Here is a 21,283-nt window from a genome sequence, read left to right on the forward strand (position 1 = left end):
AAAGCCAACAGGGTTTTTGCAGTTTAGATTTTTGGGGGACAGAGGTGTGGGGAACTGGCTGTAAGCTGACAGTCTGCCCAACCCCCCACCTCACTTGCCTGATTAAGTTGCAAAAGGCTAAGCCCTTCCCCACACCTCCATGTTACCTGTGATGCTTGATTGCTTGGACTCATCCTACCCCCATGCCCCCTGGAAAGACTGGAGGCAAGTTTCTTCTATCTTTTGTTTTGTGTAAAATTAAGATGTTATGAATGGTGGGGTTTTTCTGTACTTGGTAAAAATTCTTGGGTTGCCTTGGAAATGTGATCAAAGATCTCATTGATTTGCTAATGGCCCACTTTGCCCTATAAATAAAGCAAGATGCAGTTTTGGGGCACTCTCTGTTTCTGTTATCAGCTTTGCAGAGCCCACCTGAAACCATTCTTTAATTCTTTAAGCATATTTTCTTAATTCTGCGCCATTCCCACTCAGGACCTGGGATTACTAGTCACACTGGTTCATGACAAGTGGCACCTGAACAGGCTCCTGAGAAAGGGAAAACTAAACTAAAGGCAGGTGACGGAACTCCCCAGGTGCACGCAGTAAGTAAAATTTTTGAGTAGAGTTTGGGGGGAGAGTATAATTGGGAGTAATAAATTATGGAACAGTTAGGGTCAAAATTGAAGGACCTTTTTCTTTTAGTACAAATGTTTTTATTTGGGGAGAAGGTGTTATTTGATCAGAGTGAGGTAGAAACAGAGAGATGTAAATATGAGAAGACCTTGGCGTCTGAGGATGACTTAGGATATTGTGAAGATGTCACGGCTATGGCCACCTTAACCTTTGCGCCTCCACAGCCCTCTGCTCTTTATTATGCTTATCGGGTTGCTCCCAGGATCTTTGTCTCAGACCTTTGGAGATTCCCACTCCAACAAACTTTAGATCAGGCTCAAAATATAGGGGATTACATCAGAATATGCACTGGTATTGGGACTTCATATATGAAAGGTCTTGCTATTGCCATAGCACTTAAGGGGAGGCTTCCAGGATACTTTGATAAAAGGCAAAACAGGCCCTGGCCGGTTGGCTCAGCGGTAGAGCGTCGGCCTGGCATGCGGGGGACCGGGTTCGATTCCCGGCCAGGGCACATAGGAGAAGTGCCCATTTGCTTCTCCACCCCCCCCTCCTTCCTCTCTGTCTCTCTCTTCCCCTCCCGCAGCCAAGGCTCCATTGGAGCAAAGATGGCCCGGGCACTGGGGATGGCTCCTTGGCCTCTGCCCCAGGCGCTAGAATGGCTCTCGTCGTGGCAGAGCAATGCCCTGGAGGGGCAGAGCATCGCCCCCTGGTGGGCAGAGCATCGCCCCTGGTGGGCGTGCTGGGTGGATCCCGGTTGGGCGCATGCGGGAGTCTGTCTGACTGTCTCTCCCCATTTCCAGCTTCAGAAAAATACAAAAAAAAAAAAAAAAGGCAAAACAAATGAAAGAAGGAAGGTCAGGGAAGTACTTTTGCCCATCGATCTTGTTTCCAATTTGGGGGTTTGGAACATTTTGCTGGAGGTTGCCCTGTTTCCCCCGAATGTCGGTCTCCACCTCTCCCTCAGGGGTGGCTGGCTCCTGATGCTCTGGACCTCTGCCCGTGCTGTGAGAGAGGGAGACATTGAGCAAATGAGTGTAGATCTGGGTGTGCTGCCAAAGGGCAGGTGATTCAAGGTGGTGGACGGTGGAGACTTCCTCACCCCCATCAACTAAGTTTTCAGCTCAGCTAAAATTGAGGTAGAGAAATCTCAGTATAGTCAGTCTGAACTGCCAGTTGCAGCAGCTATTGGAATATGAGAATGGATAGGAGACTCAGGTGTTAGGAAAGTTACAGTTTTTCTTATTATTGTCTAACTTTCTTTAATGTTTTAGTTACAATCCTCTGAATTATCATTTTGTGTCTTTCCTATTCTTTGCCTGGAAATTTGGAGGGGACCCCAGGTGTATCTGGCTATCAAAAATTTTCATGTGGCCACCTGAGATATTTCTCAAGAAAGTTTTGACTAGTCTGAGCTGTTGTTTATTCTCTCTGTCAAAAAATGCCCTAAGATCAGGCAGGCATCTTTCTAATCTGGTTGTGCTCTGAAATCCTGAGTTTCTCTCTGGTTTGTCTGGTTCATCTAATTCTTGTTTCTGTTTAGTCTTTGTTTAATGTTGTCTAAAAGGTGTCTGTTTTTAAGGCCTGAATTAAGTTCTTGCATGCAAAAATTGAAAATGCTGGCTCTAATAAAGTGGTTTGATCCCTACATTTTTTTTAAAATTAGAACTTGTAAGGTGTGCTCATTTAAATTTATTTATTTATTTTTATTTATTTATTTTTTCTGAAGTTGGAAACGGGGAGGCAGTCAGACAGACTCCCGCATGCATCTGACCAGGATCCACCCGGCATGCCTACCAGGGGGCGATGCTCTGCCCATCTGCGGCGTTGCTCTGCTGCAACCAGAGCCATTCTAGCGCCTGAGGCAGAGGCCACAGAGCCATCCTCAGCGCCCGGGAAAACTTTGCTCCAATGGAGCCTTGGCTGTGGGAGGGGAAGAGAGAGACAGAGAGGAAGGAGTGGAGGGGCGGAGAAGCAGACGGGCACTTCTCCTGTGTGCCCTGGCCGGGAATCAAACCCAGGACTCCTGCACACCAGGCTGACACTCTACCACTGAGCCAACTGGCCAGGGCCTCACTTAAATTTAGATAGAATAGAATGTGTATTCTAAAGACTTGCTAACTTGGTTGAGCTGATGCATCTGTTATTGCTAAACAACTTTTTTTTTTTTTTGTATTTTTCTGAAGCTAGAAACGGGGAGAGACAGACAGACTCCCGCATGTGCCCGACCGGGATCCACCTGGCACGCCCACCAGGGGGCGACGCTCTGCCCACCAGGGGGCGATGCTCTGCCCCTCTGGGGCGTCGCTTCATTGCGACCAGAGCCACTCCAGCGCCTGGGGCAGAGGCCAAGGAGCCATCCCCAGCGCCCGGGCCATCTTTGCTCCAATGGAGCCTCGGCTGCAGGAGGGGACGAGAGAGACAGAGAGGAAGGAGAGGGGGAGGGGTGGAGAAGCAGATGGGCGCCTCTCCTTTGTGCCCTGGCCGGGAATCGAACCCGGGACTTCTGCACGCCAGGCCGACGCTCTACCGCTGAGCCAACCAGCCAGGGCGCTAAACAACTTTTGTTTTGTTTTTTTTCTCTGTTGACTCACTCAAAAAGCTGCTGCAAGCTGCAAGCTGCATGGCTTGGGGCAGCATGGATTTGCCTAACAAAGGTGTAACTAAAAAAAAAAGGGAAGATAATCAAAGTCATACTGGATTTTTTCAGTCTTATGTGTTCTTTAAATTTCCTGTTAATTAATGGGGTAGAAATGTTTTTGAAGAATATGGGATGTTATTTAGAAAAGCATTTACTATATTTTGTCAGACTTTTGGAATTAACATAAGTACAGGTATTTTCTTACAATCCTCAGGGTCAAGGCATTATAAAGTGTGCCCAGCAAATACTTAAAGGTCAATTATAAAAAATAAAAAAGGGGGAGTCATATCCTGGAACTCTTGCAAATCTTCTTTATAACACTTTTTACTTAAACATTTTTTTGAATGCTAATGTACAGGATCATTCAGCAGCTGAGACTCTGGAATCCTACAAGGAAAGCCTTCCCTGAAGTGAAATGGAGGGACCTGCTCACAGGAATCGGCAAGGGCCAGACCCTGTCCTCCTATGGGGCTGAGGATATGTGTATGTTTTTCCTAGGTCTCCTGAGGCTCTTGGCTGGGTTCCAGAATGTTTAGTGAGAGATACCATGAGCCAGGATGAGAAACTCACTTCACAAGAGCAATTGTATATACTATGCTCTCATCCCTTTCTCTGTCAAACCTGTTCCATCTATCAAATCCTCTTAGCACACTCCAAACCTCTTTCTCCTGCAAAGTTATACCCTCCTTCATTTGATCCAGCTGATAACACTGTCCTGTCATTTTCCAATCAGCTCCAGATATATGGAAAAAGTTTATATAGGCAAAGGAGGATCCTCAAACCCCTCAGTGAAATCTTCTGACATGGCTTTTAAGGTCTATAATGACCGAGAGGAACAGGAAAAGGCAGACAGAGCCCAAAGAGATCAGGCAAAATACCAGCTCTTGGCATACGCCCTTAAAGGCTCCAATGCCCCTAAGGGGTCTCATAAGACTCCATCAGGGCCCTGCTTCAAGAGTGGAAAGGAAGGTCATTGGGCTAAAGCCTGCCTGGCTTCTCGGCCCCCACCAGGGCCATGGGAAAAAGGAACACTGAAAGGTAGGCTGCCCCCTTGCTCCTCCAAGGGAGAATTCAGTCTCTTCCAGCCCTACTTCAGCCACCTCTGACCTAACCTTGCCCAGCCTGCTGGGACTTGCCACTGAAGACTGAAGGTGCCCAGGGCCATCGGCCCCATCTCATGTCACCATGGATGAGTCTAGGGTAATCATCCAAGTAGCAGGTAAGCCAAACTCATTTCTTAAACACATGAGGGCCACTTACTCTGCCTACCCTGAATATTCAGGTTTTACTCATCCCTCAAAGATCTCTGTTGTGTGTATTGATGGTCTTATTTTCCTCCCCACTTGCCATGAATCTACTGCCTTGTTTAATACATCGTGTCTCCTTTACAAACTCTTTTCTCCTCCTACCTCAATGCCCCATGCCTATTTTAGGCTGGGACCTACTCCAAATTTAGAGCCTCTCTCTCTCTCTCTCTCTCTCTCTCTCCTTTCTGCCTCCTCACCTGCAAAGTTCAAGGGAAAGGCCCTTGGTTTCATCTCTCCAGGTTAAAGGAAACAGAAGCTCCATCTCCACACATGCTGCAGATGGCCTTTCCAGTCTACCTGAATCATTGCCAGAAATTCATTATTGACATTAAGCTTGAAAAAAAAGCATAATGTAATAGAAGCAGTGGTCATTGGGATTTGGACTCTAGCTTCAAAGTGTAGAAATGTGACAACAGTTCCAGTGCTATGCGGACTTTCTGAATGTGTGTGACTCTTGCTCTTTGGGACAGTTCTCAGACTGAAATGGGGTTGGGTACATTTACAAATAATGTGGAGCAGTGATGGTGTCAACATGGACTTGGTGAAATTACATTAATATGTTAAGGACATTCAAAATTGCAAAGATTTTATTTTAGATCCTGCTGTATTAGCTAAGAATTTGCTTGATAATCTAAAAGGCTTTAAACCCTTCATTGTATTAAGACACTTGTTTTGTTATCTGTTAATATTGGCTCTTTTAATTTTGTGTCTATTTTATATTTTTCCAGTCTGCCGTCAAATCGGAACATGGAAATCAGATGAATATGAATCACAGCACATAAATTAAAATTAAAAAATAGAAAAGGTGGGTATGTTGGGGACCAAAAAGCCAACAGGGTTTTTAGCAGTTTAGATTCTGGGGGGACAGAGGTGTGGAGAACTGGCTGTAAGTTGACAGTCTGCTCAACCTCCCACCTCACTTGCCTGATTAATTTGCAAAAGGCTAAGCTCTTCCCCACACCTCCATGTTACCTGTGATGCTCAATTGTTTGTACTCATCCTACCCCCATACCCCCTGGAAAGACTGGAGGCAAGTTTCTCCTATCTGTTTTGTATAAAATTAAAATGTTTTGAATAGTTTAGGTTTTCTGCACTTGGTAAAAATTCTTGGGTTGCCTTGGAAATGTGATCAGAGATCTCATTGATTTGCTAATGGGGCCCGCTCTGCCCTATAAATAAAGCAAGATGCAGTTTTGGGGCATGCTCTATTTCTGCTCTCCACTTTACAGAGCCCACTGAACACATTCTTTAATTCTTTAAGTGTATTTTCTTAATTCCATGCTGTTCCCACTCAGGACCTAGAATTACTAGCTTTGCTGGTTCACGACAGCAACAGGTTGTTCTGAGAGGCCAGGATGCACAGGGAACATCAGTGACTCAATTTTCTTGTACAGAGACCAGAGCTCCCCCCCACACTCTCCTGAGTCTATGACTGGTGCTTCCACCTCATGAGAGACAGAGTTAAGCTATTCAAAGAGCAGGAAGACCACACATTTGGGTCTCCGAAGCCACACCCACCAGAGTTCTGGGGCCATGCCCTACTGAAGTCTATAAGAAAAGTCTGGACAGAATGAAACCTGGGGACAAGAGGCAGAGCCACGCCACTCACCCTTCCTAATCCCTGAATTGCTGCAGGCGTTAGACTCCAGCAGAGGTTTTTCAGTGGCTGAGCCCAATAAGCAGCCAACAGACAGAGGCTGAAGGAGGCAGGACTCAGGAAAACTTGACCATTTCATCAGACTTTCTCCCAGGACCAAAGTGGGTAAAACCCAGCCTAGGAGTGCAGCTTGGTATTGCCATGTACACCTGAGCCTAGCAGAGGCAGCAACAAACACTGTATTGCTTGTAGCTCCAAGAAAGTTGCTGAGGGCAAGTTACAGGCAATGTCTCCCACTGATTGTGTTGGGTTCCTACAAGGGAGGCCCAGGGCTGGCACATCCAGCTGTAAAGAACATCAGTTCAGGACCTAAAAACCCTTGCTAGAGTGGTATCCTAAGGAAAAGCACCTCACACCGGGCCCAGCTGAGGCAAATTACACTCTCTGTGATTAGCACCGGTAAAGCAGCTCATGTGCATTGGATAGAGTGGAGCTTCATAGTCAGCTAGCCTGGGCACTGGATATTCTGTCCTGCTAGGCTAAATTCTATGGGGAAGGAAGAGAGGTTTGGAGTATAGACATTTAATGTGTAGGTTCCTGTGACTATATTGTTGGATCTGGTCAAAGGGCTTAGCCACCTTTCCAGAGGGGCACAGATAGCCTCAGGAGAGAACTCCCTCCATCTTCCTCCCTGAGATTGGGGTCTCATCAGCTGCAGAGGGGACTGCGAGCCACACTCACTCTAAATCTGCTGCTCACCTTTTTGGGGATAAATAAAATTTGAGTATCCAGCAATGGCTGAGGTATCAAGCTCTGGAGAAGGAGCCAAATTCCCTGTACTGAGCTATTGACTAACAGACTCCTGAAGTAAGAGGTCCCACAAAAGTTGTATTTACAACCTCAGCTTCCCTAACCCACCAAGTGTGCAACCTGTAGAGGGGTTGTTTGGGTGAGGCCAATCTGAGCCCACACTACACTCTTACTACCAAATACTCTGTGGGAAGACCAGAGAGCTGCAAGACGTGGAGGAGGAGCTGAAAAGTGGAGAAAAATCTTACAGAGCTTAGAGCTTTTATGGAGCTGCTCTCCCTAAGCAGAAGGAAGCTGATCCTTAGACAAAGGGTGGCCCCTTTCACAGTACCCACACACAGAAAACGCAGATACAAACAGCAAAACATGCAGTAGCTGCAGGCTGGTAGCCCACAGTGGGTTACAAACAACAACTGATGCCAACCCAAGAAGAACTAGAGTCAACACACTGGTAGTGGGTGGCAGACAGCACCAACCCTAGACTCAACTACCTACACAAGCAACTCCCCCAAAGGTGAAGTTTAGCAAGCATCAGACACTGTAGAGAATAAATACACCCAACAGGACAGACATTGCACAGTGTGTAATACACATGATCAAGGTTGACCCTTAGAGTCAACCAGCCTAAAGGGATAATTGTAGCCATGAAAGGACCAACTGCATCGAATACTCACATACAAGAAGAGTGAAAATAGTACCCTGAGTAAGCATTCCTAGAACAAGGAAAACAAGTGTCCTGGAAGACAATACCAATGAGCCCATCTTCTTCATAAAGACCACAGAAAAATTTCAAAGTCAGACAACACAACCTAATACACATACAAAATGGGCAGACAGAGAAATGTGACCCAAACATATCAACAAAAGAAATCCCCAGAAAAAGAACTGAATAAGATTGAAGTAATCAAATAAACAGATGCAGAATTTAAAACAAAGATTTTAAGATGCTCAAGGATCTTAGGGCAACAATGGATAGACAGGATGAGCACCTAAATGAAGAGATAGCAAGCATCAAAAAGGACATTAAAATCATAAAAAAGAACCAGTCAGAAATGACAAATACAATATTGGAAATGAAGACTGCACTAGAAGGAATTAACAGCAGACTGAATGAAGTAGAAGATTGAACCAGCGATTTAGAGGACAATATAAACAAAAGCATGGAAGCAGAGCGGCAAAAAGGAAAGGCTCAAAAAGTCCAAGGAAACTCAAAGAGAGCTCTGCAACAACATGAAGAGAAACAACACCCACATCATAGTGTTTCCTGAAGGAGAAGAGAATGAACAAGGAATAGAGAACCTGTTTGAAGAAATCATAACTGAAATTTCCCCTAAATTGATGAAAGAAAAAGTCACACAATTTCAAGAAGTACAGAGAGTTCCATTAAGGAGGAACCCTAATAGGTCTACACCAGGACACATCATGATTAAAGTGCCAAAGTTAAGAGACAAAGAATACTAAAAGCTGCAAGAGAAAAGCAGTTAATTACCTACAGAGGAGTTCCCATAAGGATGACATCTGACATCTCAACAGGAACACTTGAGGCCAGGAGGGATTGTCAAGAAATATTCAAAATGTTGCAAAGCAAGAACCTACAACCAAGACTTCTTTATCCAACAAGGCTATCATTTAAAATTGAAGGAGAAATAAAAAGCTTCTCAGACAAAAAAAAAAACCAAAAACCTCAAGGAATTCATTACAGCCAAACCAGTACTGCAAGAAAGGTTAACAGGCTTGCTATAAAAAGAGAAAAGGGGAAAAATCAAGAAAAAAAAAGAATTGTAGATTTAAAGAATAAAATGGCAATAAACAACTACATATTAATAATAATCTTAAAAGTAAATGGATTAAAAGCTCCAATCAAATGACATAGTATAGCTGCGTGGATAAGAAAACAGGACCCATACATATGCTCTCTACAAGAGAGCCACCTCAAAAAAAAAAGATACACATAGACTGAAAGTGAAAGAATGGAAAAAAGTATTTCACACAAATGGAAATGATAAAGTCGCTGGGGTAGGAATACTTATATCTGACAAAATAGACTTTAAAACAAAGTCTATAGTGAGGGATAAAGAAGGTCACTTCATAATAATAAAGGGAGTAATCCAACAGGGGGATATAACCATTATAAATATCTATGTGCCTAATATAGAAGCACTTAAATATATAAAGCAGATTTTGATAGATATAAAGGGCAAGATGAACAGCAATACTATAATAGTAGGGGATTTCAATACCCCACTAACATCAATGGATAGATCCTCTAGACAGAAAATTAACAACGAAACAGAGGCCTTAAATGACACACTTGATCAACTGGATTTAATAAATATCTTCAGAACCTTTTACCCCAAAGCAGCAGAATATACATTCTTTTTTTTTTTTTAATTTTTTTTTATTTATTCATTTTAGAGAGGAGGGGGAGAGAGAGAGAGAGAGAGAGAGAGAAGAGGGAGGAGCAAGAAGCATCAACTTCCATATGTGCCTTGACCAGGCAAGCCAGGGTTTTGAACTGGCAACCTCAGTGTTTCCAGGTTGACGCTTTATCCACTGTGCCACCATAGGTCAGGCAGAATATACATTCTTTTCAAGTGCCCATGGTACATTTTCAAGGATAGACCACATGTTAGGACACAAAGTGAGTTGCAATATATTTAAGAAGATTAAAATCATATCAAGCATCTTTTCTGATCACAATGGAATGAAACAAGAAATCAATTACAATAGAAAAACTGAAAAACATTCAAACACTTCAAGGCTAAATAGCATGTTATTAAATAACAAATGGGTTAACGAGATCAAAGAAGTAATCAAAACTTTCCTTGAAACAAATGAAAACGAACATACAACAACTCAAAATTTATGGGACACAGCAAAAGCAGTCCTGAGACAGAAATTTATAGCATTACAGGCATACCTTAAGAAGCAAGAAAAAGCATCTAAGAGAACTAGAAAAAGAACAACAAATAAAGCCCTGAGGAAGTAGAAGTAAAGAATAATAAAGATCAGAGCTGAAATAATTGATGTAGAGGCTAAAAAAAACAACAACAACACAAATGTCAATGAAACCAACAGCTGGTTCTTTGAAAAGGTAAACAAGATTGATGAAGCTTTAACCAGACACATCAAGAAAAAAAGAGAGAAAACTCAAATAAAATTAGATGTGAAAACAGAGAAGTAACAACTGACATTGCAAAAATTCCAAGAATTGTAAGAAAATACTATGAAGATCTGTATACCAAAGAATCGGACTATCTAGAAGAAATAGATAAATTCCTAGAAACATATATTCTTCCAAAACTCAATCTGGAAGAATCAGAAAACCTAAACAGACCAATAACAACAAATAAAATTGAAACAGTTATCAAAAACACCCAGCAAACAAAAGTTCTGTACCAGATGGCTTCACAAGTGAATTTTACCAAATATTCAAAAAAGAACTAACATCTATCCTTCTCAAGCTATTTCAAAGAATTCAAGAGGAGAGAAAATTTCTAAGCTCTTTTTTTGAGGCAAGCATAATCCTCATTCCAAAACCAGGTAAAGATACTACAAAGAGAGAAAACTATAGGCCAATACCCCTGATGAGCTTAAATGCTAAAATTCTCAACAAAATATTAGCAAATCAGACACAGCAATACATGAAAAAAAATACATTATGATCAAGTGGGATTTATTCTGGGGAGGCAAGGCTGGTACAATATTCACAAATCAATCAATGTGATTCATCACATAATCAAAAGGAAGGATAAAAATCACATGATAATATCAATAGATGAAGAAAAAGCATTTGAAAAAGCCAGTACCCATTTATGATCAAAACTCTCAGCAAAGTAGGAATACAGGGAACATACCCTAACATGATAAAGGTCATCTATGACAAACCCAAGGCCAACATCATACTCAATGGGAAAAAATGAAAAGCAATCCCCTTAAGATCAAGAACAAGGCAGGGGTGCCCCCTTTTACCACTTTTATTCAACATAGTTTTGGAAGTCCTAGCCACAGCAATCAGACAAGAAAAAGAAATAAAAGGCATCCAAATTGGAAAAGAAGAAGTAAAACTATCATTATTTGCTGATGACATAATACTGTACATAGAAAACTTTAAAGTCTCATTCAAAAAACTATTGGACCTGATAAATGAATTCGACATTGTGGCAGGATATAAAGTTAATATTCAGAATTCAGTGACATTTCTATATACCAACAATAAAGTGTCTGAAAGAAAAATTAAGGAAACAATCCCCTTCACTATTATAAAAAAAAGTACTTAGGAGTAAATTTAACCAAGGAGGTAAAAGACCTGTACTCTAAAAATTAGAAAACATTGATAAAAGAAATCAAGGAAGATACAAACAAGTGGAAGCATATACTGTGTTCATGGATAGGAAGAATAAACATCATTAAAATATCTATATTACCCAAGGCAATCTATAAATTTAATACAATTCCTATTAAAATATCAATGGTATACTTTAAAGATATAGAACAAATATTCCAAAAATTTATATAAAAAACAAAAAGAACAGGAATAGCCTCTACAATCTTGAAAATGAAGAATAAAGTGTGAAGTATCACACTTCCTAATATCAAATTATACATCAAGGCTATTTTGTACTCAAAACTGCTTGGTACTGGCATAAGAACAGACATACAGATCAATGGAACAGAATAGAGAACCCAGAAAACCCACAACTTTATGGTCAACTGATATTTGACAAAGGAGGTAAGAGCATACAATAGAGTAAAGACAGTCTCTTTAATAAGTGGTGTAGGGAAAATTGGACAGGTACATGCAAAAAAATTAAACTAGACCACCAACTTACACCATTCACAAAAGTAATCTCAAAATGGATAAAAGACTTAAATGTAAGTCGTGAAACCATAAACATCTTAGAAAAAAACATAGGCAGTAAACTCTCCGATATCTCTCATACCAATATTTTTGCTGATTTATCTATACGGTTAAGTGAAATGATGGACAAAATAAACAAATGAGACTATATTAAACTAAAAAGCTTTTGCATAGCAAAGGACACCATGAACAAAATAAAAAGACAACCGACACAATGGGAGAACATATTCACCAATATGTCTGATAAGGAGTTAATAACCCGAATTTATAAAGAACTTTTAAAACTCAACACCAGGATGGTAAATAATCCAATTCAAAAATGGACTAAAGAACTGAATAGACACTTCTCCAAAGAGGACATTCAGATGGCCAATAGGCATATGAAAAAATGTTCAACGTTTCTAATCATCAAAGAAATACAAATTAAAACCACAGTGAGACACCACCTCACACCTGTCAGAATGGTGCTCATTAATGAAACAACACACAAGTGCTGGCGAGGGTGTGGAGAAAAGGGAACCCTCCTTCACTGCTAGTGGGAATGCAGGTTTTTACAGCCACTGTGGCAAACATTATGAAGTTTCCTCAAAAAATTAAAGCTGGAACTGCCTTTTGACCCAGCTATCCCAGTACTAGGAATATATCCTAAGAATACCAAATCACTGATTCAGAAGAAGTTATGCACCCCCATATTTATTGCAGCATTGTTTATAATAGCCATGAACTGGAAACAGCCCAAGTGTCTGTCAGTGGACAAGTGGATTAAAAAGTGGTAGTACACAATCACAATGGAATACTACGCAGCCATGAAAAAGAAGGAATTCTTACCTTTTGTGACAGCATGGATGGTCCTGGAGATTATTATGCTAAGTGAAATAAGCCAGGCAGAGAAAGAAAAATACATATTATCCCACATATATGTGGAATCTAATGAACCAAGTGAACTGAGGAATGGAATAGAGGCAGAGGCTGGGTCCCAGGGACCAGAGGGACAGCAGTCAGAGGGAAGGGGGATGAGGGAATGGGATCAGAGAAGGTGAAGGGATTAGTGTAATTATATATTTTGATAGATAACAGAGAGATAGATAACAGGACAGTAAATCCTAGAAGGATGGGGGAGGGAGTTAAGGGTAGGAGGGCAAAGGCAGTGTAGAAAAGGACCTAGGGGTGGGGATGAGGGAGTTATATTCAGTGGGACACTTGAATCCATGTGAACATAATAAATTAAAATTAATAAAAATTAAAGAAAAATTAAAAAGAAAACACTGTCTGTAGTTAAGTTGCCATGCCACCACAAGAAGTCAAACAACACAGTAATACTTCCCTCTGTTCCATTTACCACTTCTCTCAAATTTTCGTTCATGATTATTTATAAAGTTTTTATTTATGTATAACACGTATACATCAGTATGTCAAAATCTTATTTATACAGCTTGATGAATTTTTTCCAAGGTGAACATATCCATGCAAACACTACTCAGAGCAAGATACGCAACATGAGCAGTACTCCGAAAGACTATGTTGGGTCTCCCACTCATTTCCCCCCTCACTGGTCAATTATAACGCTGACTCCCATTACCATAAATCAGTTTTTCCTGTTTCTCAACTTTATATACTTGAAATAATAGTATGTATTTTGTTGTGTTTGACTTGTTTTGCTTGAAATAATTCCTCTGAGACTCAACCACACAGAAGAATAATGCAGTGGTGCTTTTCTTGTGTTGTGTAATCTATTCTATGACTGTATCACAAGTTATCTATGCTACTGTTGGTGAATGTTTGTATTTGTCTCAGTTTGTGGGTGTTGCAAATAACACTGCAATAACAGTCTAACACTTATCTTTTTTGTTACATACCTATACATTCTTTTTGAATACATACACAGGAACAGAATTTCTGTGTCATAGGGTATGGATATATATACTTAGTATTTGAGGATAACTGTCAGTTTTCCAAGTAACATCACGTTGTCCTTTAAAATTTTTTACAATGTTATTTATGCTTTAAAATAGCTCTTATTATTTTATTTGGTTACTAATGTTTCTTGTATTGTATTATTTTTTGCATGTCTTCATTTTTCTTCTTGCTAGAGCTCATCATCTAATATTTGGTTTTCATTTGTTTTAGAGTGTGAAACTTAAATATTTGGCTTCCTGCGTGTCTGAAAATGTCTTTATTTTGCCCTCACAATGAGTGATAGTTTAGTAAGTGGTTAGGGCTGGTAACTAGTTATAGGTTCCAAGTGATTTCCACTCAGAATTTTGAAGATAATGCTCTATTTCCATGTTGATCTCTTGAGGGGCCCTGCATGCATTTTTTTTCAGTTTGGAGAGAATTTCCTCTATTATTTCTTGGAAATTTTTCTTCCTTCCATTCTTTCCATGGTCTCTTTCTAGAATTCCCATCTGATGGCTTTTGCAGTGTTTTCTATCTTCCTTGATCCTTAACTTTTTATTTCATGCTTTCTATTTCTTCATATTTTTAGGATAATTGTTCAGGTTTTCTTGATTACCAACTTGATCTGCAGCTGTATTTACTCCATTTTTCAGCCCATCTATTGAGTTTTTGTCTTTCTTAATTTAGCAATTGAGCTTTTCATAGTCTTATTTGTCTATAAAGGCAATATCCTTATGCATCTCTCTGAGACCACTAATTATACTTATTAAAAATTCCCGCCCTGCTTTTTGCTATTGAATTTGAATCCTCAGATTTATATTTTGTTGTTGCTGAAGGAATTTGGTGACTCCCTTTTACAGTGTTACTATTTAGAGAACACAGTACCGATATTTTTTCATTAATCCTGTCTAGCTTCTCAGATCATTTCACAAATCTGCAAACAGATCTGAGTAGTTAGTGGCACTGGTGCTAAAATGGAGATTGACCAAAGGGGTTCATGTCAGCTGTGTCTGGGATGATTGTGGCAGCCTTTAATGCCTACATATCTCTTCTCTTCCCCCTTCCGTTCTCTTTCCCTCTCCAGCACCCCTGCGCACTGCTCCAAAATAGTAATTTCTTGATTAGTTAGTTTGGTGGCCCCCATTGGGGAATTAGTTGTTGGATCCTTGGCAGTCAAAGGTAGGTTGAAGAGTCTTCCTGGAGAAAGGGAGAGGAGGAGGAGAAAGCCAGGAAATGTGAAAATTCCTCCGAAGTGCCAATGGTTGAACCAAGAAAATAAGATGAGTTGACCAATCCAACATGCAGAAGTGGCCCAAAAAGGAAAACCAAGTTTGGGTGAAGAATAAGCATGGACACAGGTGAATGTAGCAGGTGGGTAAGGAAGTCTTCCCCAGGTGGTTCTTGTGGATGCTCTTTAGTGTTCATGGATGACCTTGATGGGCCACTGGGGGACCAAGGTGGATGGGTTTCGTTGGCCCAAATGTTCTTGGCGGGATGGATGAAACTTCCTGTCCCAGCCCAACTCCTACAGGATGAGTCCTGGAATACCTCTTGTTGGACTCCCAATTCTTTCTCTTTCTGCTTTTTATAAAAATCAGGTCTTTGTCTTTTGTTGTGACTGGAATAAATACAGGAAAATCCCAATTTTACAGACTATGTAGATGGAGAAAATCCAAGATCTTCCTTCAAGCCCAGCCTTGAAATCTTTGCAATTTAGAATTTCAGACTCATGTGTGTTATAAATATCTTATCTGCCTGACCTAAGAAATTCACATATATTCCCTGGCTGGTTGAGTTTTCTTCCCTGAGTCCATATCCTTCATCACAACTTGACAAAAGAAAGGAGCTTTGAGGTGTTTTATAGGTTTTCTATCTACAGGTTTGTTGCCATTACAATCATCTGTCAGATTCATAAAGCAGTAGTATGTACTTATTCCTGTTGGTTGGTTTTATTTAGACACTAAGTCTTGTAGCTGTTAAAAAAGGAAGAAAGTCAAAGGTAGAGAGGAGCATACTCATACCTCCCCCCAAGAAATTCCCACTCATCACAGTTTAAGGACAAGAAACAAATAATGTTGCCACATAAATAAATATATAAATAAAGCCCATGAAGATTCTAATAACCAACAATTACTATTCCTCCAAATTAAACAGTGGAACTTGCAGAAACCAGTCGCATCTTCAATAACTATTACTTTGCATCTTTACACAGCAGACACTTCTAAGGTTGAGGAATAAATAAATTGTTATAGGTGAAATGATTCCTGCAGGTGAATAGAAGTCAAATCAGAAAGGCCAATGTGCTGGCTCCAGTTTTATGAGTCCATTACCCTGTCCCTGGAGGAGAAGAGAAAGAGCAGAGACTCTGAGAAGGAGTCCTGGGTGGTTCCTCCCATCCCAGGAACACACCCAGCTCTGTCACCTCCTGGTCGCATCCCTGAGACAGCCACTCTAGTGAAGTGGGATGGCTGCACTTAGATACTTCACAGCTGGTAAACAGCTAAAACCTCAACAGAAAAGACATAACCTCAAAGAAATCATCAGCATCATTCCCTCATTTCCTCTGAACACTCTCTACAACCAATGAACATCGCTCCAGCTCCTATGTGCTGAAATGACACATGTGCATTCAAGACGAGAGTCGGGGTCTGAGACAGAAGGAGGAGCTGAGACCAAATGGATGACTGTGCAAACCACACCCCCAAGCCCGCATCCTGTCCCCTTGCCATGGTTGACTTGCTGCTGTTTCGTTTCATTCCTACTACTCGTGAGTGTCAGCTCTGCACCAGTGTGCGCTTGCACCGATGACAGTGGTGACAATTGGTATGCTCCCTGGCCCTAGCAGAGTTTCCCATTTGTGGGAGAAGCTCCAGACATTATTCAGAAAATCTCACAAATGTAGCATTACAAGCTCTGGTAAGTACAGTAGTCTGGGCTGGTACAAGTGTGTGCTACCAAGCTCTCTGCAGAGGAAAAGGCCAGCAGGTCCTAGGCCTGGCTCCCAGAGGTCATGATGCCTCTCTGGCCCAGGCCTCTGGGAAGAGGGGCCACCCCATGTTGGTGGCCTCTGGTTGTGGTCTTTGAAAGCGGTCCCATACTGCCTCCAGAAGGTATCCCTCTTCTTGTCTACCTGTCCCCTATCACTTTAACTCGCCAGCCTCCAATGTCTCCCCATCTTCCACCCCGCCTCCTCTTTACTTCCATTCTGTATCCTCCTCCTTTGCCACTTTCTGATATGCGGGCTCCAACAAGTCACAGCTTCCACGGGCCTCAGTTTCCTTCTCTATAAAATAGGGAGGACCACAGTAGCTCAGGGATGATCAGAGGCCTCTTAAGAGGTTTCAGTGAGTCAATACCTGCAAAGCAGACAGCGGTTCTTATCCTCCCCTCCTCAGAAAAACAACTTTAGAACTTTTCTCTCCTCAAAACTGTCAATATGCATTCCTGCCTAGAATGGGGTTTTCAGCAGTTGGCCCAGAACATTCCTTAAGAGAGGGTGCCTCTCCACTTCCTTTTCATCACTGTATTCACACCAGGTTTTCTGTCCCAGCTTTTAGAGTTCACCATGTGCTCAAATCCATTCCCTTAGTGGATCAGGGTCAGGCCACCTATACTGTTGACTTGGAAATGAAGCCCTGCAGCAGCAGAGCCACTGAGTGGACAGATGCCCTGTGCTCGCCACCTCTCGGTAGTCAAGGGTCGCCCGAGTGTGCAGGGCATCAGCAGAGGCAAACACCTGCGGGGGAGCCTCCTACGAGCTAGCGGCTGGCCCTGGGCTGCCAGACTCAACCAACAGAGCGCAGCCCTGCTCCCGCTACTCCTCCAGAAGTGGGAATGGGCTTGGGACACACTGACTTCAGGGCCCGAATCCTCTGTGGTTGCCAGGCCTGGGCCCTGCTGTGGCGGAGGCAGAGAAGCAGCTAGGGTCTGATGGCAGAGGAGGAACCCCACTGCTTTAGCTCTTGGGGATTCCAGGAAACTGGAAGACAGGGACTGTCGGAGGGCGTGCACGTGAAACCTACTGCACTGAGTACTGCAGTTTGAACACGCAGAGCTCAGCCAGTACATCCAAGTAGCACAGCTTTTGTCCAGTGTCCTGCTATAATCCCTCACTTGCTTCCACTGACAGAGATTCTACATTGCAGTCTTGGAGATTTGTTACCCAAATTGTTCAAGTACCCTGGAAGCTATGCAGAGACAGCAGCTCCTACCTGGGCTTGAGGTTGGGGCAGCTGTTTGAAGGCACGGCTGCAGAAAGGCCATACCCTGGGTAGAAACCTGTGTCTAGGATGGCATGGGGAAGCCACCCAAAAGGCAGACAGACAGAAAATTATCCTCTGGGGCAGTAGCCACAATTTCCTGCTGCTGTACCTCACTGAGGCCATACACCAGTCCTTAAAAGAGAGTCTGGTTCCAATAAAAATAAAAAGAAAAGAGAACCTGGAGTCCTTGCCTTCCTTTTTCTAGCAGGCTGGCCCGTGGCCCCTGTGCAAATCTATTGCTATCTGTTCCATGTCTTTGTATATAAAGGACTCTTTGGGGGTAGGCATTTCCAAGATAAAGAAAGTAAGGGTTCATTTATACCTTTTCTCAAAAAAATAGCAGTGCTGATTTGCTTTACATTTATATAACTTAAGAAAACTCAAAAGCTAATAGAACAAATTGTCCTTGGTGACTTAAAGTCTCCATTCGTAGACAGAGGAGCAGCCGCATAATTTTAAGTTTCTGCCTGAACTGGCACTCCCATTACCCTCAGAAGCTCCATGGCTAGTTTCGGGGAAAAATCAACTCCAGGAGGGAAGGGAGAGCTTATTGTTCCTTCCTTTGAGAGCCTCAGTCTGACCCTCTGCTGCCTCCCTGTGTTGGAAGGGGAGAGTGAGTCTCCCTTTCAATATTCTGTTCCGGGAGTGATCTGAATGCCTCTCTGGTGGTCCCTTAGACCAGGGGAGCCACCCTGGGTCTGTCCAAAGGCTTCTCTCCATGTGTAATATAGGGAAATAAACACAACGAAGTCTGAACTATACAGAATACCTGGATCCATTCATGCCCAAAGCACAGAAAAAAGGAAAACAAAGCCCACCTAGGAAAAGAGAGACCATTTTACTACTTTCTGAAAACCCTTATTTTCTTCCCCTGGTAGATGGATTACACAGGTAGCCCTGACTTTTCACCCCTCCCTCTATTCCCATCATCAGTGATGTGACTACGCAGCTCCTCCTATCAAGAAGTGCAATGTGTTTCCCACCCCTTGAGTCTGAGCTAGCCCTTCGATGCCCTTTGGTCAATAGAATGTGGCAGAAGGAAGGTGTTTTGGTTCTTGGCTTAGGCCTCAAAGAGGTCTTACATGCTTCCTTTCTCTCTTGGGTCTCTGAGTTACCCTGCTGTAGGATGGAAACCACCTGGAACTGAGCCAGTCAGTCTATTTGTCCCAATTGAGTCTGCAGACATGTTAGAAGGGTCAACCAAGATCAGTAAAGCCACCTGGATGACATACAGATGACTCACAACTGATGGATGAACAAACCCTGCTGAGCCCAACCCAGATTAGCAGAACTTTCCTGCCAGCCCACAGACTCACATGAGCAAGACTACATGGTTCTTGCTTGAAGCCATTACATTTCTGGGACGGTTTGTTATGCAGCAACAGCTAACTGATATGCCAACTGACTTTGGACTTTCTCAAGGTCATCCAGCTGGGTAGTCTCTGTGAGTTACTTCCCCACTCTTTGCCCTCTGGGGTTTAGTATTAGCAAAGCAGGCAGCCTCCCACTAAAGAATCTTTACAAACACCAGAAGTTAGCTGAGGATGGGTTCGGCCTCGATGAACCTACTCACTGAGGGGTGGGAGGCTGCTCTCCTGAGGAGGTGGTGGCTGCTGCACGGTCTTTAACTTTTCTCTTGGACATTTTCCTCCTTCTCTTTGAAACAGTTGGTCTCCAAGATTGCTGTTTGGCTATCACCCAGGGACTGCTATTCATTAGCTTTAGAGAAAAGACTCAAATAACTTCCTGAGAAACACGTGCACAAGGTAAACCTAAGTCCTTCCATATCTGAAAACATCTTTATTCTCCCTTTAAACAATGGATTGTTTTAGATGACTAGGGGCATGATGACTGTTCCTCAGAAGCTTAGAGGCAATAGTGAATTTTTCTCTGACACCCACAGTTAGTGATGAAGCATCTGATGCCAGAATGCATCTCCTCTGCTCCTACCCTTTTTGGAAGCTTGTGGGATATTTCCATTATTCTTGATATTCTGAAATTCTGCACTGATGTCACATGGATCTTTTTGATCAGGGGTCCCCAAACTTTTTACACAGGGGGACAGTTCACTGGCCCTCAAACCGTTGGAGGGCTGCCACATACAGTGCTCCTCTCACTGACCACCAATGAAAGAGGTGCCCCTTCCGGAAGTGCGGCGGGGTTGGATAAATGGCCTCAGGGGGCCGCATGTGGCCCGTGGGCCGTAGTTTGGGGACGCCTGTTTTTGATTCATTATGCTGGGCACTTGGAGAGCCCTTCTGAACGAAAGACTCATGTGCTTCAGTTCCAGGAAACTGTCTTCTCTTGCTCCTATTACTATTATTATTTCACTATCCTTTCAACTCTATCATGTATTTTTGAAGTTCCTATTAGGCAGACATTTCAACATCATGGCTTAATTTTTTAATCCTTTTTTTTTTAGCCAGAAAGACTGAAAGGGAGAGAAATGAGAAGCACCAACTTGTAGTTGCGACACTTTAGTTGTTCATTGATTGTTTTCTCATACGTGCCTTGACCCAGGCACTCCAGCTGAGCCAGCTACCTTAAGCTCAAGCCAACAAACTTGGGCTCAAGCCACCTTTGAGCTCAATCCAGTGACCATGGGATCATGTCGATGAGCCCATGCTCAAGCTGATGACCTAGCGCTCAAACTGGTGAGCCCTCACTCAAACCAGATGAGCCTGCACTTAAGCAGGTGACTTCAGGGTTTTGAACCTAAGGCTTCAGAATCCCAGGTCGACATTCTATCCACTACGCCAACACCAGTCAGGCTAATATTTTCTTTTACGTTTTCTGCCTTTTAAACTTACTGTGCCATATTGTGGGCAATTTTCTTATAGATATAAACGTATGTGTATTATACAATATTAATTATATATTTATATATAATATTAATTATATAAAATATTTATATCTATATAACTTATATGTAATAGTTATATAATGACCTAATTATATAATAATTCATATAATGTATATTTATATATAAGTACATTTTGGCAACAATACTTCAAATTTCTAAGAGTTCTTTCTTCCCAATTGTTTCTTGTTTTATTTATTATCTTTTCTCTTTAACAACTTAAGATAATTCACATACTATACAACTCACCCACTTAAAAATGTAAATTCACTGGCTTTTATTAAATTTACAGAGTTGTGTATCTATTACCACAATTAATTTTAGATTTTCTTCACTCAAAAAATAAATATCCTGTAACCTTGAGCTATCACTCCCCATGCTGCCCTATTTTCTCCTTCACTGCCCAGCCCAAGATAACCACTCATCTACTTTCTGCT

Source organism: Saccopteryx leptura, chromosome 11, assembly GCF_036850995.1.
Source record: "Saccopteryx leptura isolate mSacLep1 chromosome 11, mSacLep1_pri_phased_curated, whole genome shotgun sequence".
Classification (NCBI taxonomy): Eukaryota; Metazoa; Chordata; class Mammalia; order Chiroptera; family Emballonuridae; genus Saccopteryx; species Saccopteryx leptura.